Genomic DNA, 25,325 nt, shown 5'->3' with positions numbered 1-25,325 from the left:
CTTACCATGACAATAAAACCATAATAATTTATCACAGACTTACTTAAGAATAGTAAACACTCACGTGTATTGAGGATATTATATATTTGTCTTGTGCTCAGGAGAAAAATATTAAATAGTACAGATAGTTATAAGGCCATATCTCCACATCCTCAAATCTGAAAATGAGTCTAGATCTTGTCTTTAAAATGTCATATAACTATTCTGGTGCTGGGCATCTGATCATGTATTGCTAACTGTGCAGCAAACAGTTCACTGAAATGTGAACAGTTATCTGCTAGTGACTAAAATAAGAATGGAAAATTCATTTCCTTTCTAAGCAGAGTTAGAATTGAAATGTGGCTTCTAAAGATAAGTGACTGATGGGCTAAATAGCCATGCTAACCTGTATATCTCTTTATTGCCTTTATTGGGGAGTATATTTTCTGTTCAAATTGAAGTGGAGCTATATACTTTGTTAATATGGGCAGAACACATATTTCACAATAAAACATATGATAGGATCTGCTATAATAATATATTTCCTTTTACAATTTATGATGACTACATATTTGGCTCAATCCTCCTCCTATTGTATTTAGTAGCAAAAGTCTCACTGACTTGACTGAGTTCAGGATAAGGGCCTATTCTCTGTAAATGTCACTTGGTTTAGTTTCCCTATTGACATTAAATTACTTAAATATTTTAATGTACTCACAGTTTTGTGTTCAAAAAGATTTAAATGAATGGAGTTGAACAGAAAATTCAGTCTATTGTGTTTTGAATTTTTAACAAGTCTCAATTTTCGATAGAAAACAGGCACATTATTTTTCTTCTACTTTTCTATTTTAAAATAAATTAGAAAAAACACCACAAATTAAAGGTAAAATATTCCAAGACAATACAATGGTCACTGCAAATAAGAATGGAATGTACTTAAAAATTGTTAGTGCAACAAGTGGTGTTGAAATGTGTCCTGTACATCATTTTGCTTTATGCCACCATCTTGACAAGAAAGCAGTGCAGATTTTACTTGTGAACATTCAAGGAGAGCTACTCACATAAGATCCCTCTAGCTGGAACTTAAAGCCAGATGAATTCAAATTAGGAATAAGACAGTTAAAAAAAAAAAAACAGTGAGGGAGATTAACCATTGGAACAAACTATCAAAGGCAGTGGTGGAGTCTCCATCTCTTGATGTCTTCAGATCAAGACTGGAAGCCTTTCTGGAAGATACGGTTTAGTCAAATACAAGTTACTGGGCTCAAAACAGGAGTAACTGGGTGAAAGTTCTGTGTTACACAGGAGGTCAGACTAAACGATCTAATGGTCTATTCTGGCCTTAAAATCTGTGAATTTATTACGTGGATCTCAGATGCAGAACAGAGATTTCAGATACCAAACAGGGATTTGTACCACCTGTTCTCCAAAAATAGTTTGGGTGAAATGTGATTCAGCCAAAAGAGAGGAGTGTTGCTTTAACAAATCCCTTTCCAAATGCTACCCAAGGAAAAAGAAATTGTGGTCAAATGTAAAAAGTTATTCCACCAGTGCAGTGAAAAAACTATGAAGCCTATAGCAAATGGATGAATCATACATATCCACCTATACTATATCTGCTAGGGTCAAGATTGTACACCTATAGCAGCAATCCAGTACAAACTGATGTTAGACCTCTACTGTAGGACGTTTCCTATTATACATGCAACAATAGATGGAAATCATGTGTCAAATACAAATCTGCCATATAAACCAAAGGCAATTGTTCTCACGTCACTAATAAAGAAATGCTACAAAACATACACCCATTAAAATGCTATTTATATACTTGTAGTGCCATATGTAACCATTCAAACCATCATTCATTCTTTTGGGACCTTTGAATGGGGGAGGGGAGAACAGCTGTCATGCATGTGATTGCTCACATACTATAAAAAGAGCAAGGGACATGGTCATAAGGTAATGGTGAGAGACTGCAGGGAAAAATGATTTTGGATGCAGTACATCCTGGAATAGGGTCAGCTGTCGTGGCCCAGGATAACTAGTGGGATATATGAGTAATTCACATGGTACTATGTAAGTAAACCTTTGATGAAAATTTACTACATTTTTTGATATATTCAGGGATGGTCAGGGATGGTTCAGACAATGCAGCCATAACTTCAGCTTCCAGATACTTTCAGGGAAGCCCAGCTCCACCAAGAACTAGCTGAATTGTGAGAGCCACACTCATTTCTGATACTCACAGGCTGGATGGGGTGACGTGTGTACCGTGTGATGACAGAGCTCTGTGATGAGGGTTTAGGTACCATGAAGGGAAGCAGGAGCTCTTTCCCTCTATCATAGCCCTGGCTAGGACACAGCTCAGGTTCCCTCTTCTTTTAAAACAGAAAACTTCCATCTGCTGTTCCCTAACTCACTGTATTCCCTGCACAAATATACATACACACCAGGTCTGGACACAGTATCTATTCCCCATCCCACAGGGCAGAATACCCTCGTCCAGATGGCAGGGCATAGGGTTTGGGGCATACGAAGATAAGGTAGACAAATGCACACCAAAGCTTGGACTTTGCAGGCAGAGAACAGTTATCTAGACAAATGGTTTTGTGGAAGGCTTCAGATTTGCTTTAATATGTCATAGAGATGGTAATGATTAAGCTTCTTTGACCAGATAAGAAACATGCAAGGATATGAAAGGTAGTTTTTTTTAATCGTCTATCTGGCAATCATTGAACTAAACAGCTAGTGCTGCCTTCTTCACATGCTCCTATGCATTCCAGATACACATACAACAAGAGAATTTGTCAGTCTATAAATCATCTTCACAGGAAGATGTGTTTTTTTCTGTTTTAATTCTTGATCCTGAGCCCACTAAATAATGACTTCAGTGTAACATCAGTCCCTTACACAGGAAGTGATAAATGTTGGAGTGATGGTGGAGTGATCAAGGATTATGGTACCAGTAGAGCTAGAATTGCCTGTCTGGGAGCCAGGTTCACCCTCCCTCATGTAGTAGTAATAGTCTAATGGTTGGTATTAGGGTTCTGGATCTAGAAAACATGTAGAAGGGTAGTGAATATCAGCAGCCAGAGACTCCATTTTTACCCTTTTCATTTTGTGTGTCAGAGTAAGATAGTTAAATCTGATATCCCAGAAAAAAAATGCTTCCTGTATATTTTGCAAAGTGGTGGTTAGCCACCTCTACTTCCAGCACACCCCGAGAAAAGAGAATTTAGGAACTCTAAACTAGGTATAATGAGATGCAAACACACTCCAGTGCACATAACAGGACTTCAGTACATGGGGGAACGTAAAGGGTATGGAATATGACTGTGCAATGTCACACATTAAGCTTTTCATTCTTTACAGCCTGAAGGAGGAATCATGGACTCACCTGTGCCTCTGTACAATGTAACATTATTTTAACTATTTGTTGAGCGAATGAATTTTCTCTTTTAATTGCTATATTTCATTTGCTGTGAGATGTTTTTATTGTTAATTAAAAGATAGTGTATGTCTCAGCTGTGGTCTTTTTTGTCAGCTTAATCTACTGCATTACATACATCAACCTCGAAGTCATGGTCAAAGGATTCTGACCACACCGACTTTCCCACATTACTAAATGAGGAGGGATCCTAGATAGATCAAAGGAAATTTTGGAATGGCTTCTTGTATGGAATCAGCTGATGACCACTGATGCACATTATTATAAGTATTAATTTAGACAGTGCCATAAATTTACATGGCGGTTTACAAACAGAATAAGAAATAATAGGGAATTGAAGGTCTATGCTACCAGGGCCAAAATCTTTATGTGAAACACGTAGTATTTTAAAACATGCATTTAATGAGCTTCAGATAGTCTTGGTTACATTTAGGATAATATTTCTATGAACGTTCAGGTTTCTGAAGATGTTGGGAGCCTGTTCTGTACATGACAACTAGAACAAGTTATCAACTAAGGACAGATCTGACCAAATGCTGGGTGATGTCTTGGCTGGTGTTCTGGAATACATCTAAGGGGCTAAGCCAAAACCTGTTGGAATGGCTCCATGACTTTAGTGAGTTGTTGATCAGGAATTTTTGTCAGTCAGAAAACTTTTTATTGTTTCTTTGGTATTTAGGGGCTCCTTCATTTTTTTTATTATTATTTTTTTTTATTTTTTAATTTTTTTAATTTCCTCTTTCTGAAATGATATCACATGCTGCTCCTTCAGGCACTCAGATCCTGATTCTGCATTCACTTTTCGACAAATATCTGTGGATTAGGTTCAAGTTAAATCATTTTCTTAAAGCAGACTGTGCCTCCCCTGTTCATTCTACATAGAAGCTATCATAAATTAAGGAGTCATGTCACCTCATGTAAGTCATATATGCATCAACTGATTCACATTCTCCTTGACTATGACCAAAAATGTCATTCAACGATAACACTTCTGGAGTTGGGGCATCTTTCAGATTTATCCACAATCTGTTGTAAATCCACTATCTTCTTCATCCTCCCATGTAAAAGCATTATCTATCTATCTATCTATCTAATCTATCTATACAGTGCTGCTTACTGGGATGCGGTATATATAGCCATATCATCATGGAAGGGGTTAAGGAACAACTTTGGACTACAGTGGTCCCACCCCTTCACACCTGCAAATCATGCCAGGACTGGAAAAGGGGTTAAAAGGAGGGAATTTCACTCAGATGGAGGGAGGGCTAACCCTGGGAAGGGAGCAGGCTGTTGAGCTACCTAGCTCACAAAGAGAGGTCTGACAGCCAACAGAGCCTCTGCACTCAGCAAATAAAGACCCAGATCCTCTGGGCCAAGAAAGGGAAAGAGACTGGGACTTGTATTGGAGACCCAATGATCTCTGTGGTAGACTGAAATTCTTGCATGGCCTTCGTAAATGAGAGAGATGCCACCTACAGGTTTTGCCACCTACAGGTTTCTTTTCATTTCTATTATGATTTTATTTAATCTTGTTTCCTGTCTGTGGACTGTTTTGTTTGTTTTGGCTGGGACCCTAAGGGTATGTCTACACTGCATTCAGCCTGGGCTTTTACTCAGGTTTGACGCACCCCTTCCATCTCCACACAACATCATTCTGACTTGGGTCAGCAAGCATTCAGGACCTGGGTCCTAGGAGCTTTTTTGGGGGGGAGGAGCGGGGGGGCAGGTCAGAACCCAAGTCCTTCTGGGACTCTTCTCCAAGCTCTGTCATTTTGTAGTGTGGACACAGATCGAATCACAGACCCTAGTAAGAAGTCTGTGTTGCACGGTATGGGTGTGTTAGCTTGGCAATGAGACCCACGTGCAGGAACTCTAAACCTAGATTCACAGTGCAATATGGACGCTCAAGCATGGGCTTGTATACACCAAATCCACAAACCCAAGGCCCACAGACCTGGGCTTATTGTGTAGGGTGGACACATGCTGAGAGGGTCAGAAACAGCCAGATGGACTCAGATAGAGGGTTGAGCACTGGCCCCTCTAGACTGTGACACACCCTAGCATCCGCTGAGGTGGGGGCAATTGGACCCGCATGCTTGTGGTCTGAATATAGCTCCTAAAGGCAATGATCTGCCAAGAACAGATTTGTGAGACTTATACTTTAGGTACTTTCTCTGAAGTCTGTAATGAAAGTGATTTTTTTTCCAGCTGTTGCATAAGCTGATGCCACTTTTCTGTGTGATTTCTTTGAATTGAATGGGTTTGACTGAAGCAATTGCTCTATCTTTCATGCTATATTCCTTTTGATGCCATGTAATTTTTGGAAAGCACACAGTTTTCAGGTTTGTAGGAGAAAACAACAGCACATCCATTAACTGCATGACCACTCAGCTTAGAAGGGGCCTGCTTAAGCTTCTGGAAATATCTAGTTCACACCTGCTTTAGAACAGGATTTAAGATAATCATTCTCACTAGCGATGTGTCATCTCATTTGTTCAGTCACTCCAACACTTCTGAGGAGCTCCTGGTTCCTCATCTAATGATGACACTACCGAAGAACTTCAATAGTTCACTCTCAATACTGTTAATGCAGTTTCTAAAAGTGCTTCCATGGGATTTCCACTGTAATGCCTGTTTGTTAACAATACTATTCTTTTGAGATGTTTCCATTAAATCATCAGTATTATTTATAGTGGGACAGTAGTAAACAATGTCATTGCTTGCACTATTGCCAGGTGTGTTATATACCTGCTTTACTACTTCTGTATTAGCTTGTCCTCTCCTTGGGGCAGTGACTGTTTTTCACATGTATACCATCTGAATACATTGTCAGTACCCAGCAAATAATTGCTAATAAAATGTACATCATAAATCCATAAAAAGCAACAGAGGGTCCTGTGGCACCTTTGAGACTAACAGAAGTACTGGGAGCATAAGCTTTCGTGGGTAAGAACCTCACTTCTTCAGATGCAAGTGAAGAACACGGCTACCCCTCTGATACTTGACATCATAAATCCAGAGAACATATATGGACCTCTCATTTCTTGATAAAATCATCAGAAAAACTGTGTGATAACACTTGTATATTGGCTTCCCATTAACACTACTTCAAGCCTGTAAAGTCTATTCTTTACTCTTGTCTTTTACAAGTCTGGGGGCATTTCTACATTTCTGGAAGGAAACAAACTTTTTTTGTTTGTTTCTGCAGTCAAAACCTATGAAATCAGAGTCTGAGGCTATGGCTACACTTGCAGATGTAGAGCACTGGGAGTTAAACCGGCCCTCGGAGATCGCAGCAGGGAAAGTGCTGCCGAGTGTTTACACTCTCAGCTGGAAGCGCACTGGCATGGCCACATTAGCAGCTCTTGCAACACCACAGAGAGCAGTGCATTGTGGTAACTATCCCAGTATGTAAGTGGCTGCAGCATGCTTTTCAAATAGGGGGTGGAGTGGAGTGTGACAGGGAGTGTGTTGTGTGTATGTAGGGGGAGAGACAGTGTGTTTTGGGGGACAGAGATTTTGTCAGCATGCTGTCCTGTAAGTTCAGACAGCGGCAGGGGGAAACCCAGATATCAGCCCTTGCCTCCCCTCCCCCGCCCACCTCTCTCTCTCTCTCACACTCACACACACACATACCTGCCTCTGAAGCAGGAGCATTCCACAGTAATGGTTTGCTTTGTCCCAGAGCAGATAAGCATGCCGGCTGTCAGAAATGGAGCTTTGAAAGGGGATATCCACATGCCTGCAGCCGAGTTCAAAACAATGACCAGAGTGGCCACTTGACTTCAGGGGATTATAGGACACTTCCAGCCGCCAATCACAGCGCAGTAATGCAACACTGACACCCGGGCATTTCAGCCAGGGCGCAGCAATCTTTATGCTTCTCGTGGAGGTGGATTACCAGAGGCACTCCAGCCGCAGAGTCCAGGCATACTCTAAGTGCCTTGCCAGTGTGGACACCTCAGGCGTTAGGGTGCCTGGGGCTGATTTAATGCACTCTAACTTGCAAGTGTAGCCAAGACCTGATTTGTGTGTGTGCGTGTTAAGAAACAGACCATTTATAAAGATGTTTAATGGTCATATTCTCTTTCTCTGAGTTATCTCAAAATTTAGATTGTCTGAAAATCTGGATTTGGATAATCTCTCACAAGATATTATTCTACACAATGATTTCTCTCTTTTTTTGGTCTCATTTCATCTTATGCAAGTCTAAAACTGCAAACTTTTTGGCATTACTGTAGAGCTAGCATGTGTGTCATTTGTATGCACCCCTTAGTAAGGGAACAGTGTTGTGACAATAGGACCCACCAACTGACAGAGCCTAACATCAATGGAGTCATATAAAAATAATCGTATAACCACAAAATATATATATATTGTGATGGGGCAAGGCCAGATGGCTATAGTAAAGTAGTGAGGAACAGGTATGTTAGCCCCAGGCTAAACAAATCCCTGGTACCATGGTAATCAAATGGCAGTTGTTCCAGGTTAATCAAGACACTTGGAGCCAATTAAGATCCTTCTAGAAAGCAGTGGAGATAGCTAGGTTGATTGGGACACCTGAAGTGAATCAAGGGCTGGGTGGAATTAGTTAAAAGCCACCCAGTTAGTCAGTGAAGGCGTGTATCAGGAGCTGTAGGAGGAAGCCATGCTGTTGGAGGAACTAAGTAGTACAAATCCATATCAAGCGCAAAGAAGGAGGCCCTGAGGTAACGGTGAAGGAGATATTGAGTGGAGGCTGCTGTGGGGAAGTGGACCAGGGAATTGTACACATCCTATTTCCAAAAAGATCAGCTACCATAGCTGCTACTATTAGGGTCCCTGGGCTGGAGCCCGGAGTAGAGGGTGGGCACGGGCTCCCCCTCCCCTCCCCAATTAATCACTGAAACTGGGAGACAACAGAGACTGTGCGAGGGAGGGTTGCTTCTCTTCACCTCCCTTGCTGGCTTATGATGAAAATGGCTCAGTAAGCTGAGAGAGAGAAGGACTACATGGAGGGTCACAGTGAGCCTCTGAGGCTAGCGAAATCCACCAGGAAATGTGGGACCCACGGAGACAAGGACAGAGCTTTGTCACAATATATAAAATATCTCATCTTTCATAACTTTTCCTTATAGTTTGCCTATTTTTCAACAAAGAACTAAAAAAAAAATTTTGAAAAAAAAATTGATTCATTTTTTTCACTCGAAAATGAATCAAAACATTTTCATGAAGAATTTTCATTTAGAAGACAACTGTTTGCTTAAAAAAATGTTAGAACAAAAAAATTTCATCCAGCTCAGGTGCTGACCTATCACAACAGTGAATTGCTAACTGGTGTGTTAAGGCAACAGAAGGAAGGCTCTCTTCATTCCCTGATTCTCTCTGTCCACAACCAGCAGGTGGGAATGTAAGCAGGAATTCAGCATCTCTTAACCCTACATCCCTGGAGCTGAAATCCTAATGGTCCACACACAAGGAAGCAAGGAGGAATGAAGCCCTCCCTCCCCCGCTCTCCCCACCACCACCCCCACAATCTAGAACCTGGAATTTTTCAGGTTATTTCCTGAGGTCAGAAGAAAAAAACAAACAAAGTAAATAATACATTTTTTCAGATCTTTGACTTCCCAGGGTACAAACTGAAGACACCAGTACTAGCTCATATAAGAACACCATCACCATATACTGTCTTTGAATAGCATGACTTCCTGCATTTCCTTTTGACATTTTTTCTGGCTAAATAACTGATAATTAAATGAAGGTGATCCTATTAGCCACTCCTCTCCCTTCCATTTTCTAACAACTTGCCAGCATAACAAAGAGTAGGAACAGTTTTGGCAGTAGCGTGTGAAGGATTTTACATTTACCATTTCTTTATTTAGATTATTTAAATAGAGTATATGGCACCTAGAAAACATTCTAGTCTCCTCACAAACTCTCTCTCTCTCTCTCTCTCTCTCTCTCTCTCTCTCTCTTTAAGTACAGTGTAACTTTAAAATAGGAAGTTTTGTGCTTCAATGTATACCAACATATGAAACATGATGCAACATACTTTTATTTATCAAAAGATAGTGGCAGGCTTGCTGTTTGATTTTAGTGAGATTACGTGAGTGTGAATGAAGGCACAACTTCCTTCTGTATCTTTAACTAAGAGTGAAATGTTCAGTGAATTTGATTTCACACAATATACACTGTCAGATACAGAAGAGTCTATATGATTACTGATATAAATATATCGGTCCAGATTGCCCCATATGTAGGAATTATTCTCCAAAGGAAAGGAAACTGGGAGTTATCTATATCTTGTCCCAGCACAGCTGGAGGAAACTTCCAAATTAATGGATCTCCAGGCACCCACAAAGGACAATGCTGTAGCAGCCAAGTGACACAGCACAGCTCTCTGATCCATCTGCACCTCCTAGGGCAGCATATACATAAGGCAGCAACTCTCCCATGGTAGTACAAGAACCATGCCCACGGACTGTCCCTCCAGATAATTTCACCTGAATAGAGGGCAGTCAATGTAAGATAAAGTAGGTCAGATTTATATTAGGCTTGAGAATCCCCATGATATTAAAGTTGAATGACACTACAGACAGTGACTTCAGCAACTATTGTGCAGTACACTTCTGGGTAGACTTTGGAAAGGTCAAGGAAAAGGAGAGAATGCTGATGATCCTACTTTTTCAATCCCCATCCAGGATGCACCTGATCTGACTCCCATCCATATGCATCTGTGTATTAGACACATGTTCAATGCTAATTTATGAATTAATTATTAAATTAGTACTTGCTGTTGTCTGTTGCTGTATAAAATTATTCTGGAAAAAAGGGTTATAGTCAAAAGAAGAAAGTTTGAATCAAAGGAAATTTTATAATGATTGAAATAGAATGTCTATAGTCAATACAAAATAAATAAAGAATATTCAGTTGTGAGAACTTTACTTCTGTATGTTTGTTTCTTTCTTTAAAATGTTTCCACCCCTTGAGCACAGCCTCTGTAATTCCTCAGTTGCCTTAAGTGATTTCAAGGGGATCTTCAAACACAAATTAGATGCCTCTCATCTCTCCCTCTCCTAATTGACAACAAGGCTTGGATCTCTATTGTCATCACTAATATTTAATGTTGAAGTCAATGTCAAGATTGTTCACTCAGAATTTTACTGAAAATGTTTCTGATTTAATGGCATGAATGCATTTTTTGAACTACTACCCTTCCACTTAGTAACAAAAACAAAATTAAAATGGTCATCATTTGATAGGAACCACACAAAAAATGGCTTTGTATTCCAACTGCTATCTCTGTATAGAAGCAGCATTTAACTAATGGACACTCAACATAATTGGATTTGTGTTCCTTCACAGTAGCACTTTCCTAATGGCATCAGCTGCAACAGTTTGAAACTCACTGCAATCCCAGACCACACTCACTTTCCAACGGCTGCTCTCAGCACAGCCAGGAAAAAGCTCCTGTCCAGGATAAGAGACTTAATTATGTCAAGTGACAATGTTATTGGACATTCATACTTGGCTGGACTGAATAAATGCAGCATCCCTGAAAATTCTTTGCTAAACGCAGAAGAGAAAGATACGAACAATATTAAACATTATTTCATATACTCCTTTCAACACAATAGAAAAGGGCCAAAACCCAAAAATATTTACACAAAACTACATTACAAATGTTAATGTTGCAAAGTGAAACAATAAAAAAGTCTACAAATGCTAATGGCTGCAAGTGCACAGTCAGCTCGCTGTGCTTATATATTGTAATAGTCTAATTATATGGCCACATACTAGTCTTTCAGTATTATTTCTTCCATCATTCAAAGCATGGATTAATCAGTGAATAAAAGAGGAGTGAAACATGTACCATATTAGAAGAGAAGGGTGAACACTGAATAATTGCATCCCCCAAAGAGCAAGGAAGGAATTGTTACTCTTTCCCTGTGGTTTTGCCACAAGTCCCAATTGTTTATGGTAGTGAATATATGAATATACTGCCCCAGAAGCAACCCAGGAATCAGATTGTGACTCAGAGACAGTTTCCTGCTGCTCTAAGCAAGTATGTACCTTGGGCCATACACGTGGTACAGCATGTGTTCCTTGGAATGCCTAGGCATTAAACTGGCCAACATATTTGAGGTGCGTGGAATCATTCTGTGAAGGATGGAGGTGTCATGGAAGCAACTGTCCTACTCCTTTCTGTATAGGGTATGGGCAGGAACGGCGCCAGGGTTTTTGCCGCCCTAGGCGGCAGCGCTCCTCCACAGTAATCAGCGGCAGCTCCTCCTCTGAAGCTGCGTTCTTGGTGGCGGGGGTCCTTCCGCTCTGGGTCTTTGGGGCACTTCGGCGGCGAGTCCTGGAGTGAGTGAAGGACCCGCCGCTGAATTTCCACCGATGACCTGGAGTGGAAGAAGCCCCTTGCCGCCGAAATTGCGCAGAGGGCGGCAAAATGCTGCCCCCCACATCCTGCCGCCCTAGGCGACCGCCTAGGGTCACCTAGTGGAAGTGCTGGCCTTGAGTATGGGAGATCTTTTTCCTGAGAGCTCCTCCTGCAATGGTACTCAGAAATGGCCTGGGTCCCAGGCAGGGAGGAGGACTGCTACATTTGTAGATATGCAGAGCAGTAACAAAGCATTTTGAAAAAAATAATACAGTAGAACCTCAGAGTTACAAACTGAACATTGACTTAATACAACTTTGAAATTTTACTGTGCAGAAGAAAAATGCTGCTTTTAACCATATTAATTTAAATGAAGCAAGCACAGAAACAGTTTCCTTACCTTGTCATATCTTTTTGTTTAAACTTTCCTTTTACTTTTTTAATGCAGTATTGTATTTGTGGGGGTTTTGTTTTTAGTATTATTTTGTCTCTGCTGCTGCCTGATTATGTACTTCTGGCCCAAATGAGGTGTGTGGTTGACCAGTCCGTTCATAACTCCAGTGTTTGTTACTTTGAGGTTCTACTGTACTTCCATATGTAGGACTTGATCCTCAGCTATACTGACTAAATCCTTGAACTGTAAGAGTGCTGGACTAGGAACTATCTTTATGTTACTTTTTATACAGTGCATTGTCCAATGGGACCCTTATCTCTAGTTTGGACCCCTATGTGCTACTGCAGCAACAACAACAAAATGATTAATCACCATAAGCACAAATAGAGCTATGCAGAATTACACCACTTGAGGATCTCCCTGTATTCACATTGATTTGTTTCTCATTCCTGCTGGGGGCTTTCTATTAACTTGTATTACAAGTGAAATTCAAAATCTGAACATTAAACACTGTGAAAGAGACCTTTTGATCATTAAAGAGAGAAGGCAAAAACAAGCCTGGCCATATGTGATGCAACTTCACAAGTTGGCTTTAAAACAAAAACCCACTGCAGACACGTTATTTAAAGTGCAGTCTGTGAGAATGCACCCTGCTCCACTCAGTATAAACAGTTTAATGTGTTAATGGCTTCACTGGCTGTTGAAAATCAAATGATTTATACTAAGGTTCTTTTAAGCACCTTGGTGTTAAGAGTTTTTGCTTTGTGATGAGTAAGCCAAAATAACCCAAAAGAGCTGGCAAGGCACCTTGTTATTTCGAAGCATCTGTTAGATAGACTTCTCTCTAGAACAGGGCAGTCTGCTGTTGATTCCACAGCAAGTGTCACTATGAATTAATAAGTAACTAAATATATAATGGGCCAAATTTTGGCCCTCTGTTCCACCTGTTCTACCTTGCTCTAACAGTGAAAAGCCAATAGAAAGTTAATTTAACCACCCCTTGTGGCTTTCCCCACTGTGCGGGATCTCCAGGTGATGTAGAACCAACATGCCAAATTAACCCCACCTTCAGTGTTGAATCATGCTGATGGCATGGTCAGAGCAATGTTGCACTCCATCAATCCTCAACTGATGAAACTGCTCCCTGGAAAACATTATCAGCAAGTGCAATTTAGAAGAGCCGAGGAATAGCTCTAAGATCCTGTCCAGTTTGTGGTCTGATATAACCAGATTGGTTTAGGAACTGATTTAGTTAAATTGGTGCAACACCCCTTGACCCAGAGTGGACAGTGTGTACCTGCATGTGTGCATTAGGACTAAAACATGCTGAGTCGAACAGATCACCCCAGACTGGCCAACTCCCAAGACTGGATCAAATTCAAAGAAGGCATAAAGCTGCCTTTGCCACTCTCCTTGGCTATGCTGGGTGGAGTTTGGCCACAGATGAGCATTCAGTCCAGTGAGTCTCAACCAGAATCACAACCATGTGATACAATCATTTCATCGACCTAATTTGTCCCTAAAGAAAACCACTTTTAATTTTCTTGGATTATCACCAGTTAAGCACTTTTCTTTCAGACACTCAAGATGGTGGGCCCTAGACAAACAACAAAGGCCTCAAACCTGCAGAGAACTCTGTGCAGGTGGCGCTTCGCCCCCACCTACTGTCCTACATGGTGCTTTGTGTGGATGCAGGGATTCACTTGCCAGATTGTGGCCTAACTCCTGAAAGCAATGCACAGATGGGATATAATGTTACTACTAAATAGGTGAACTAATTGTTTCAACATTTTCTTTTTTAGCATGAAACACATAAGGGAAACGCTGAAGGTGAATGACTGCCATTTTACACCCACTCTCCCTGCCCCAACAGAGCCCATCCCTTTTTCAAAATAGGGAAATGTTTCATGAGGTGATTTGCGGAAAGTTCACAATTTTGCCCCTTCTGAAATCTCCCCACCTTTGCAATAAAAACGGCTCAATCATTAGTAAAAAGAGGCAAACTGCACCATGAACCAAATTATCTATTTTTTTAAAAACATTTGCAATAAATTCTTGCTTCCCCTGGGAATACACATGGAGGGACAAATCCCCTGTGGAGGGTCACTGGCAGCACAACTGGTCAAATTCTGCTCTAAAAGGGAAAGGGGCAGTCTGGGGATAGGGCATGTTCAAGGGCGGGGTTTAGGCAGGGCCTAAGGATCTGCTGATAAACTGTTCTCTGTATGCTCTTGATTGGGTGGGAATGCTGTGTAAGGGACCAGGGAGGCTAGTCCAGCCATTTGGCTGTAGTAATCTATACAAAGTTACACTGAACCTGGGGAGAGAACTCCTACCCCATTCTATCTGCCTTTCACCGAGCTTGGCTACTCAAGCTGAAGGGAGCTTTAGGATTTTCACTGTGGTGAAATTAGTCTTTTTATCCACAGTTCTTTTTCCTCAGTGCTCACCCTACCAAGAATGATACTGGATGTATCATCCACCCTCAGTATTGCCATGTTTTTCAATTATATCACAAATCTCATGATAACAAGTGTTTTATTTAAAGCCTCAGCTCCTGGAGTAACGTGATTACATAAAAATCTTAGCATCCATCCCTAATGGTTGCATAGAAAAAACTATATAACTGTGACCCAAGAGTCACTAAATAGTACACTAAATAGTTGAAAACCATCAGGAAAAAAATGTTTTAAAATCTCATTATTTTTGTGGCCTGCCTCGTAATTTTTGAACACATGGAGTTGGCAATGTTGCACCTGTATTCAGATACCAACAGCACGCATGCACATGTACACATAAACACACACTCTCTCTTTCTCTCCAATCCAAAACACAAAACATAGAGTAGTATATCTCTATAGATATTGAAAATATAACTCCTTATGTCCTATTGCGGTTAACAGTCCTGTCAACATTCTCTTATTTTCATAGGTCTAAATCAAAACTAAAAAAAAGCAAATGTACATTTGCCTGAAACTTAGCATTCAGACATGGACTTTATTAGTTTATTTATGTATTTTACATATTTAGGGGAGCGGGAGGAGAGAAGTCAGAAAAGAAACTGCTGCTCTTATGCGCTGATAAAATGTTCCCTGATTCTACCATGCTCTCTCCTTTATGATGACAAGAGAGAAACAGGTAGCCTAATTCTGCCCTTTCTTCTCTATGAGCCATATGAAGTCAAAGGGAACAAGTTAGGGAAGAATGTGGCTCATATAGTTTTAAAAAATCCTCATTTTGTTTATTATTAAAACTTTAGGTTATTACAACTAAAAAGATGAGAACATCTATCATTTACTTTTCCACTAGTTGTGTTTATTTATACTTGCATTTCACTCATCCTGGACAAGGACATTAGACAAATCAGTTTCCCTTTTGATTTCACCTTAGTCCATTTCACCACTGGGCTCTCCTGAGCCAGAATAATGTTGTTGTGAATGGATTCACCACAGCGCAGAGGAAATGTCTTACCTATCTAAAACAAAAATAGTTTAAATGGTTTTTTTAGATATATGCACAAAAATTTCTATTTAGAAATACTTATTTAAAATGAAATCAAATTTTGAATATAAATTACTGAACAGTGTGCCGTTTAAACCAGTTGTGTTCTTTAAAATGTTTTTCTGGTCCACTTTCCTGCTGTAAGGTTTGTAGTACCTGCATTTTGTTTTAATTAATCAGGCCAAGCCATTTAATATTGAAGTGAAGCAGATGTGCAGTGACAATTTTGATAAGGATTTTTTTATGCACGAGTTACTCCACATGAGCGGATCTAGAGCTTAAAAGCTTCTAAATACAGTACATTGCTTTGACATAACAGCCTCTAACAGCTCTGAAGAAAGAAGCCATTGTGCAGCCTATCCTGCCAGTGACCCCTGGCAGATAAAGGGAGTGTCTCAAACACTACCAGTGTTTCTGAGTCTGCTCTTTTTGACTTGGGGCTGAACTCAGCACGGAGGCCTTGCTGCATGAGTTGTGAAGCACGTTAAAATCTATAGATCTGCCAAACAGATATATACGTTAAGTCAAGCAAAACTGTTCTCCCTGCAATTGGAAGAATACCACTTATACAAAACATTGGCAGTAATCTCAACCAGCCCACATTTCTGCATTTTACATTTCTACATTTTACAGGAATTTCTAAGGCAGGTGCAAATGCAAAAAATCCTGTTAACATTTCTCAGAGCAGAATTTTACAATGTCAGGGCACAGTGTGAATAGTTTGCTTGCTAATATTGCTTGCACCCACCTCACCATCAATAAAGTCCTTTCAATACTTGGGGAAGATAATTAATTAAAGGCCAAACTAGGTCCAGGTTTATATTTATATGTTTTTAATCAAGAATTTGACTGTCAGTTTCTAAATAAAAATGTTACAATATGCACTTATTTTACTTTATGCCATTATTAATTTATGGCTCCATCCTGAAAAATGCTGAGTACTCTGGCCTTATCCAGCAAAGCACTTAAGCACATGCTTAACTGTAAGCATAAGTAATCCCATCAACTTCAAAAAGACTACTGGTATGCTTAATAATCAGCAGTGTGCTTAGGTGCTTTGTGTGATTGGATCTTGGGGCTTCAGTCACTAAGAATAGAGCTATCAGTGAGTCTCCACATGGGGATGGGGTTCTCTGATACGTAATTCCATTGATGTTTGAACCTCAACAAAAAACAAACCAAAAAATACCAACACAGCCCAGTTCTATTGCAATTGATTCCATTCCTATACAATGGTAGCTTATACATGGAACATTCTGAAGCTCAACTGACTAGTTCTACCTAGATACCTGCCACATTTATAATAGAAATATTCTAGTCATGGAACATCCACTAAAGTTTCAGACAGCTGTAAATACTCTACAAATAAACAATGAATGTACTGCAATAGAAAACCAGCAGCTATGAGATACATATTAGATAGTTACATAATAGTAGAGAAGCTAGATAGTTGGTTATTTCAGTAGCTTCTGCGAGAAGTGGATCATACAATTCTGAAGCATAGCAGGAAAATTTGGAACCTTGCTCACTTGAAACAGAAATGTTAATAATAGCTATGCATCTCATCTTTGCCTTGGGAATGCCAAATTAAGAACAGAAGGGTAAACATTTTGATGGCAGTTTTGGTTATATAGGCAACTATTGTAACCATAAGTGAGTTATATGGTGGATGTTTTTCCATTTGTAGAGAACTGCAGAAGAAATTTAACTTACTCAATAATCAGTAACCTAAATGTTGTCAACTGATGAGTTCATAGATTTCAAGATCAGAAACAGGGCTGTGATCATCTAGTCTGCCCCTCTCTATTACACAGGCATATGACTTCCCCAAAATAATTCCTAGAGATCTTTTAGGAAAAAAAATCCATCTTCATTTAAAAATTAAAAATTGAGATTACATCACTCAGCTGTTCTTCAGATATCTGCTGAAATTGCCTTCTTTGTCTTTCTATGGCAACCACCTCTATGCTCTGCAACAGGGATTGGCAACCTTTGGCACACAGCCCATCAGGTCAGTTTGTTTATCTGCAGCATCCACAGGTTCAGCCGATCGCGGCTCCCACTGGCTGTGATTCGCCGCTCCAGGCCAATGGGGACTGGGGGAAGCGACGGCCAGCACATCCCTCGACCCATGCCAGCGGATTTCCCTGATGGGCTACGTGCCAATCCCTGCTCTATAATTTACTTATCCCTATTGGAGTGAAGTTACATTTAAACAATGAAAGTTTAAATAAGAAAGAGTTAAGATGAAAAACAGTAGGTTAGTAGTCAGAATTTTTACTAAGAGTATTTCAAGGAAAGCAAAATCCTACATGGGACATGATTAAGGCTGTGAGTCTGTCACGGAAGTCACGGATTCTGTGACTTTCCATGAACTCCGTGACTTCTGCAGCGGCCAGTGCTGGCTCGGGGGCTGCTTAAGCCTGGCAGCCCCTGGGCCAGCAGTAGCAGTTTGGGTGTGTGGAAGGGGGCTCAGGGCTAGGGGTAGGGGGTTAGAGGTTTGGGGGGACACTTACCTTGGGGTGGGGGGCTCCAACCATGGACTTGAACCAAAAGTTAACAGCACTAAAGCTGAATAGTGCATGATAATAAAAGGAAGAAGGTGGTAAGAGTCACCCTGAAAGCTTCAGCTAAATATTTTATTATTCACAGTTATTTAGTATTTTAGGTGTAAAACTCAACAATAAAATAAACCTGCTAAATTAATAGAATTCTTCCCTGAAAGAGCTTATGATCTAAAATGATATGTGTTTGGATGTCAATTCCATGGGGTTTTAGAAATAGAAAGACACAAATACAAATAATAATTTGAAAGCAGAAAAAGAATGCATTCCCCCCTTAAAGATGTTAATCTGGAAATAATTTAAGCCCTCAAGATCCTCAGGAACAGACCAATTAGCTGCAATGAAATATTGTGAATTCTATCAAAGTATTGTGAGACAGATAATTGTAGCAGTGAGGAGGCAATTTACTACAACCACTGTCCTAGTGAAAAGAAAACCATCTTAAACTGTAACCTGGGCAAAAACGGAACTTGGGAAAGAAATGAGAGCAGATATAGACGAAAGCAAATAGGTAACTTTCAGAGCAAGAGGAAAATTGCATCTACAAGAAGTGTCCATTAATATTATGGACACAAGGAACTCTCTAGGGTCAAAACAGCAGTCATCCCTCTTAGTGTGACACAACACTGTGATAAGTGATGACATTGTCTTCTACCCAAAGCCATTTTAGGGTTTTAATTCTCATGGATCTAGCAACATTGACAGTAACCCAATATCCTTTAAAATCAGTCAGCCCTTATTTATTACTGAATTCAGTGTACATGATTTCTTCCATTAAACCATGTTCTAACCACTAAAGATTTGTAGAGATATTCTCTATATTAAGGTGAGAATGAACAGGTCAAACTTACCTTCCCTTTGTTTCCTTAATGGATATTATCGAATGTATGTTGATTGATGATGTTCTGCTATCTGTTATATGTATTTTACTGACTACATTACAAAATAAGAACTCACTTGTATTGCATTCAGCTGTAAAAGAGAACACAATGTATCTTTGTGTCAATCAACTAAAATGTACAATTTAGATCATATTTAAGGAAATTAAATGCAACTGGCAGTTTTGTTCAGGAGAAGAGAGTCCTGAGACTTAAATCTACTGAGGGTGTTAAAGGTCACTTACAAAGTGAATTGGCAGGGGTGTGAGATTCTGGAGCTGACATCAATTATAGCTGACACCTAGCTCTAAGTTGCATCAGTAGGCTGTCATTTTTATGAACTCTGAAATTCACTCACAAAAATCAAAACAAATACTATCACCCTGGCCAACATCATTCCTTCTGCTATCCTCCAACTTCTTTTTTACCCATAAATAACATAAACAAAAATATAATAGCATGTTTAAAAATATAGAACAACAAATTTGTTTGCAGATGATACAAAATTACTCAAGATAGTTAAGTCCAAAGCTGACTGTGAAGAGTTACAAAAGCATCTCACTAAACTAGGTGACCGGGCAACAAAATGGCAGATAAAATTCAATGTTGATAAATGCAAACTAATGCACATTGAAAAACATAAACCAACTATACATACAAAGTGATGGGGTCTAAATAACTGTTACCTCTCAAGAAAGAGATCTTGGAGTCATTGTGGATACTTCTATGAAAACATAAGCTCTGTATGCAGTGGCAGTCAATAAAGATAACAGACTGTTAGGAACCAGTAGGAAAGGGATAGATAATAAGACAGCAAATATCATAGCACTACTGCAGAAATCCATGATATGTCCACATCTTGAATACTGCGTGCAGTTCTGGTCTCCCCATCTCAAAAAAAAGATATATTAGAATTGGAAAAAAAATATGAAGAGAAATAAAAATGATTAGGGATACGGAACAGCTTCTGTATGAGGAGAGATTAAAAAGACTGAGACTGTTCATCTTAGAAAAAAGATTCCTAAGTGCCAGGGACATGATAGAGGCCTACAAAATCATGGATGTTGTGTAGAAAGTGAATAAGGAAGTGCAATTTACTCCTTGAAATAACACATGAACTAGGGGTCCCCCAATGAAATTAATAGGCTGCAGGTTTTAAATGAAAATAAGGAAGTACTTCTTCCCACAACACACAGTCAACCCATGGGACTCGTTGTGAGAGATGTTGTGAAAGCCAAAAGTAAACTGGGTTCAAAAAAGAACTGGATACGTTCATGGAGGATAGGTCCATCAATGGCTATTAGCTAAGGTGGTCTGGGACTCAACCCCATGCACTGGGTATCCATAAACATTTGACTTCTAGGACTGGACAACAGTGCATGGATCACTCAATAAATTACCCTGTTCTGTTCATTCATTCTGAAGCAGCTGGACCTAGCCACTGTTGGAAGACAGGATACTGGGCTAGATGGACCATTGGTCTGATCCAGTATGTCTATTCTTACGCTTTTCAATCATCTTTGGTAAATCTCTTGGGCTATTTTCTTTCAGTTTTTCTTCTGATACCTATGAAAACCTCCTTTTTCAGCTTAGTTCCTTGAGCCCCACTGATCAAGACTAAATGATGTAGCAAGCTCAACTTACCCTGTGACCTTCAACTCTCCCCTTCTCTCTGATGCACAACTCTTCATTTCAACTGAACAAAAAAAAAAAGCAGTTTCTGCCAGTGCTTTCCACCTGAGGCAAAATTTGACAAAAGTACCAGGTGAAAGGTGATTTTTTTTCTTTTTTGCCCTTTTGGGAAACAGCCAAAAGGCAATTTTCATCTCTTTCACTGCATGTGTGACATTTGTCATGCTCTCTCTGTTCTTCTAAAATTCTCTCTTGGCCTTTTTAACGATACAAGAAAATGCCAAGAGAAAATGCAATGTTCTCTGTTTTATCCTTCAGCCCAATATTGAAGTGGGGTTATTCCTCATGTTTCACTGACAAAGTATGAGAAAACTGACAATATGGACTGAAAAAACCCCAATATCTGAATAGTCCTATTCTCAAAGAAACAGTAAAAGCCCTGACAATATAGATCTTGATTTTTTTTTGTGTATGAACTATTTTTTTGGTCCCTCTTCATCATAAACTCAGTGTAACAGCCTCTTATATAATCCCACTGATGTATAGAGATAAAACATCAAAGCTTGTCATGGTATTATCAAGAGACATGGTTTGTTTTTGCATACATTTTGCAAAAAAAAAAAAAGTCTCATTGTTTTTGGCACACAATTCATTATTCATGCAATGTAAGGATGATGGCTTTGCATCTTGAACCAGAGATGCTTGTTTCCTTTATAGAGGTTTGTTAATCTACTGGTTCTGTGAATCATTAAAACCTTTGTTGTCATCTGCACTTGAATTCCCCATAATGATATAATTTTCCTTGTGATCACAGTACGTTGCCCTTCTCTGCCCCATACTGGGATTATCACATTTCATTTTAGCATCTCATTTCACATGACTCTGCATGGCTAACCTCTTCCCTTTTCTTACTAATCTCAGCTATAAAAAGCAGTAATTCCAGTAATGACCCTTAATTTCAGATTCAGAATCTTGACTTTGAAAATTGGTTCCAAATCCATTAAAACTAGCATTTCAGTACAAAACAAATCATTATTATAATTGATGAGCCTCCCTCTTGACCATTAGCTCACAGATTTCTTCAATGAGATGGTGATATCAACTGATAAGGGCTCTTGCCCCTATCTCACCCTCTCCTTCTTCCTTTTTACTCCTCCACACCCAACATCATCATACTCTCCCTTTACCCTGTTCAGGACACAGAGATGTGTCATACTTTCTGTTGCCAAACCTATGACATGGCTTCTTTGCCCTCAACACTGTTCTTATCCTCAACCATTTTTACTACATTTCCTCAGTCTTCAGACCTACTTTGGTATACTTCAACACCACAATTAAATCTTCCTCCACCATTTTTTGCTTCTATAGCTACTGACCTATGTTCTTCCTCTCTTTTGCTTCCAAGCTTCTTCAGTGTGTACTTTATCTCAGTTGCCTTGATTTCCTTTTCTCTAATTTCACTTATCTACTTTTTCAAAACGCCTCCAAGGGAATTGGTCATTCTCTCGGACTACCAGGGAGTTAAGGGAGAAATTAAGGAAGACACAGATATTGTGGAGAAAATAAATAGTTTATATGCAACAGTCTTTACAACAGAAGATGTTAGGGGATACCCAAAAAGAGTAGGTAATAAAGTTTCAAAGACTGACGTATCAAAAGAGAGAGGGCTAGAACAAATAGATAGAGAACAAGAAGTCACCAGGCTCAGACCGCACACATCCAAGAGTTCTGAAAGCATTTAAAAATGATGTAGCTGAGCTGTTGACAAAGTACTGAAATTCCTAATTTAATCAGCTGATATACGATGAGACTAAAAGTAACATATATTATAACTATTTTTAAAAGGCATTAATTTTATTATAGACCAATAAGCCTTAGTTTAATACCAGGAAAATAGTTAAAAATAGAATAATAAAACATATAGATAAACATGATAGGATCAACACAAACCAACCCGGTTTCTGTAAAGAAAAAATGTGCCTCTTTAATCTATAAGAATTCTTTGGGCATTTTATCAAAATAGTAGATAAAGGAAACCAGCTGATATTTGTTTTGACTTTCCAAAAAATCTTATGGATTAGAAAGTAACCGGAGATAGAATATGTTAAAAAGTAACCAGAGGTCAATTCTCAATATGGCAAAAGATTAATAATGTAGTGCTCCAACATTCCATACTAGGCCAGTGCTGTTTAACATTTTGAAAATGGAAAAGGGGATGAACTATGATGTGGCAAAATTTGCAGATAACATTTAAGGTAGTCAAGATAAAAGAGACTGTGAGCATCTTCAGAGAGATATTATAAAGCTCAGTGAATGGGTGGCACAATGGCTGATGACATTTAATGTTTACCAATCCAAGGCAATGAACAAATTACTGGGTTCTAAATAATCTGCAACCACTCAAGGAAAAAAAGACCTGGAATCACTATAGACAGGTCAGTGAGAATCTTAAAAATAATAATAAAAAAAAAAAATACAGCAGCAAATACAATGTTTAGAATGTCCAAAGACTAGTATAAAACAATTCTGAAAATTTTATAATGTCATCATGGTGGGCTCTCACGTGGAATTCTGTGTTCAGTTCTAGACCATTATCTCATAAAAGATATGGTAAAAATAGAAAAGGTCTAGAGTCTGTATTTTAAATGATTGGAGGCATGGGAAAACTTTTGTCTAAAGAGAAATTTAAATGCATGGGACTAAGAATGCAGAATAATAAGACGGGACATAAAAGAAGTATAAATATTGCATTGTCCATTTCTACCACATATAGGGTTAGACTTGGATGACCCCTCTATAGAAAATGTTGAAAAAAGATACTCAAACATTCCTTATGTAATAAATGCTATTTGTCTTCACACATAATACAAGAAGAAGGAGAAAGAAAGAAAGAAAGAAAGAAAGAAAGAAAGAAAGAAAGAAAGAAAGAAAGAAAGAAAGAAAGAAAAATTCAAAACTCATAATAAGAAAATAGTTTCTTTTTTTATCAGCACATTTTTAATAACCTATGAAACATTACAAGATATTACTGAGACCAACTGTTCAATAGAAGTAAAACAAATAATAGTAAAACATTTATGAAGATAATGAGAAGACATTCAGTGACTTTAGGTACGAAGAAATTTAAGGATATTGGATTTAAAACTGGAAAGTACTTAGCCTCCGTTCCTTATCTAGCAAAATACTTAAGTACATACTTAACTTGAACCATGTGAGCAGTCCCAGTTAAGTCAATGATACAATTCACATGCATACTGTTATGCACATACTTAAGTGCTTTGCTATACTGGGGACAGAATGCCCAGTGACTTACAGAATTGAGCCCATAAGCCCTCAGGCTTCAGAGGCCATGTGTATTCCCCAGCTTGTATGCACATACTAGAGCTAGATTGATGAGAGCTAGCATGTGTATAAATAGATGTGCAGCCACAGTAGCATAGGCAATGGCAATAGCTACATTGGGAATGTTTACCCACCAGTTTCAGGTAGGTTTGTACTTGGCAAGATGAACTGTGCTCTGATTGAGCTACCTTGAGTACATGTACATGAGCTGGGGAATCACACCCTTAGATTGTAGTATAGCCATAGCCAGAGTGCATGGCAATCACTATCTGGGGTTAGGAAGAAATGTCTCATAAGGTCTAGTTCAGGGGTCGGCAACGTTCAGCACACGGCTCTCCAGGGTAAGCACCCTAGCGGGCCAGGCCAGTTTATTTACCTGCTGACGTGGCAGGTTTGGCCAATTGCGGCCCACACTCGCTGCGGTTCGCCGTCCCGGGCCAATGTGGGCAGCGGGAAGCGGCACGGGCCGAGGGATGTGCTGGCCGCGGCTTCCCACCACCCCTATTGGCCTGGCACGACGAACTGCGGTGAGTGGGGGCTGCGATTGGCTGAACCTGCCACATCAGCAGGTAAATAAACTGGCCCGGCCCACTAGGGTGCTTACCCTGGTGAGCCGCGTGCCGAATGTTGCCGACCCCTGGTCTAGTTACTCCATAATTGTCCATTCCACTGTAAGTTTTCTTGTACCTTTCTCTGAAGCATCGAGTATTGGCCACTGTCAGAGACAGGATACTGGGTAAAACAGATCACTGGTCTGATCTGGTACAGCAATTCTATGTTCCAAACTCTGTTCTCAGTTGCATCTTTATAAACTACCTCTCAATTTAATAGTTAATCAGGACATAACACCAATGTATCAGAACAGAAAATAAGCCCTGTGTGTTTTGATTGTATTGGCTAATTTAGAGCTAGATTTATATTTAGTTCTATATCAAACCTTTTAAGATGTGGAACATTACCAATTCAGGAAAAGCCCAGTATAAAAAATTGCAGTGGAGGAGTCACAATTCCTCTTGTGCTCCCAATCTTGCTGGGGAGAGCATAGAAGAGGAAGTGACTTCCTGCAGCTCTGAAAAGGATGCAGCTTATTTACCCTTTCCTGCCAGCTCAGCTCTGCTGATTAGCATGCTGGGGGCAGATCTTCTTTCTGCCCCATCTCTGCATACTTCCTTGAAGGTTTCAGAGTAACAGCCGTGTTAGTCTGTATCCGCAAAAAGAAGAA

The 25,325-nt window shown here is 39.6% G+C and overlaps 1 protein-coding gene across 4 annotated transcripts in view; it reads right to left on the bottom strand.

Moving 5' to 3' along the window:
- The window catches only part of NLGN4X (neuroligin 4 X-linked), a 265,757-nt gene that overhangs the window by 122,112 nt on the left and 118,320 nt on the right, over window positions 1-25,325 (bottom strand). The gene's annotated exons all lie outside the window — the stretch shown is intronic.

Source organism: Trachemys scripta, chromosome 1, assembly GCF_013100865.1.
Source record: "Trachemys scripta elegans isolate TJP31775 chromosome 1, CAS_Tse_1.0, whole genome shotgun sequence".
Lineage (NCBI taxonomy): Eukaryota > Metazoa > Chordata > Testudines > Emydidae > Trachemys > Trachemys scripta.
Note: the sequence above shows the minus strand (reverse complement) of the source record. Positions and strands in the feature narration are given on the sequence as shown.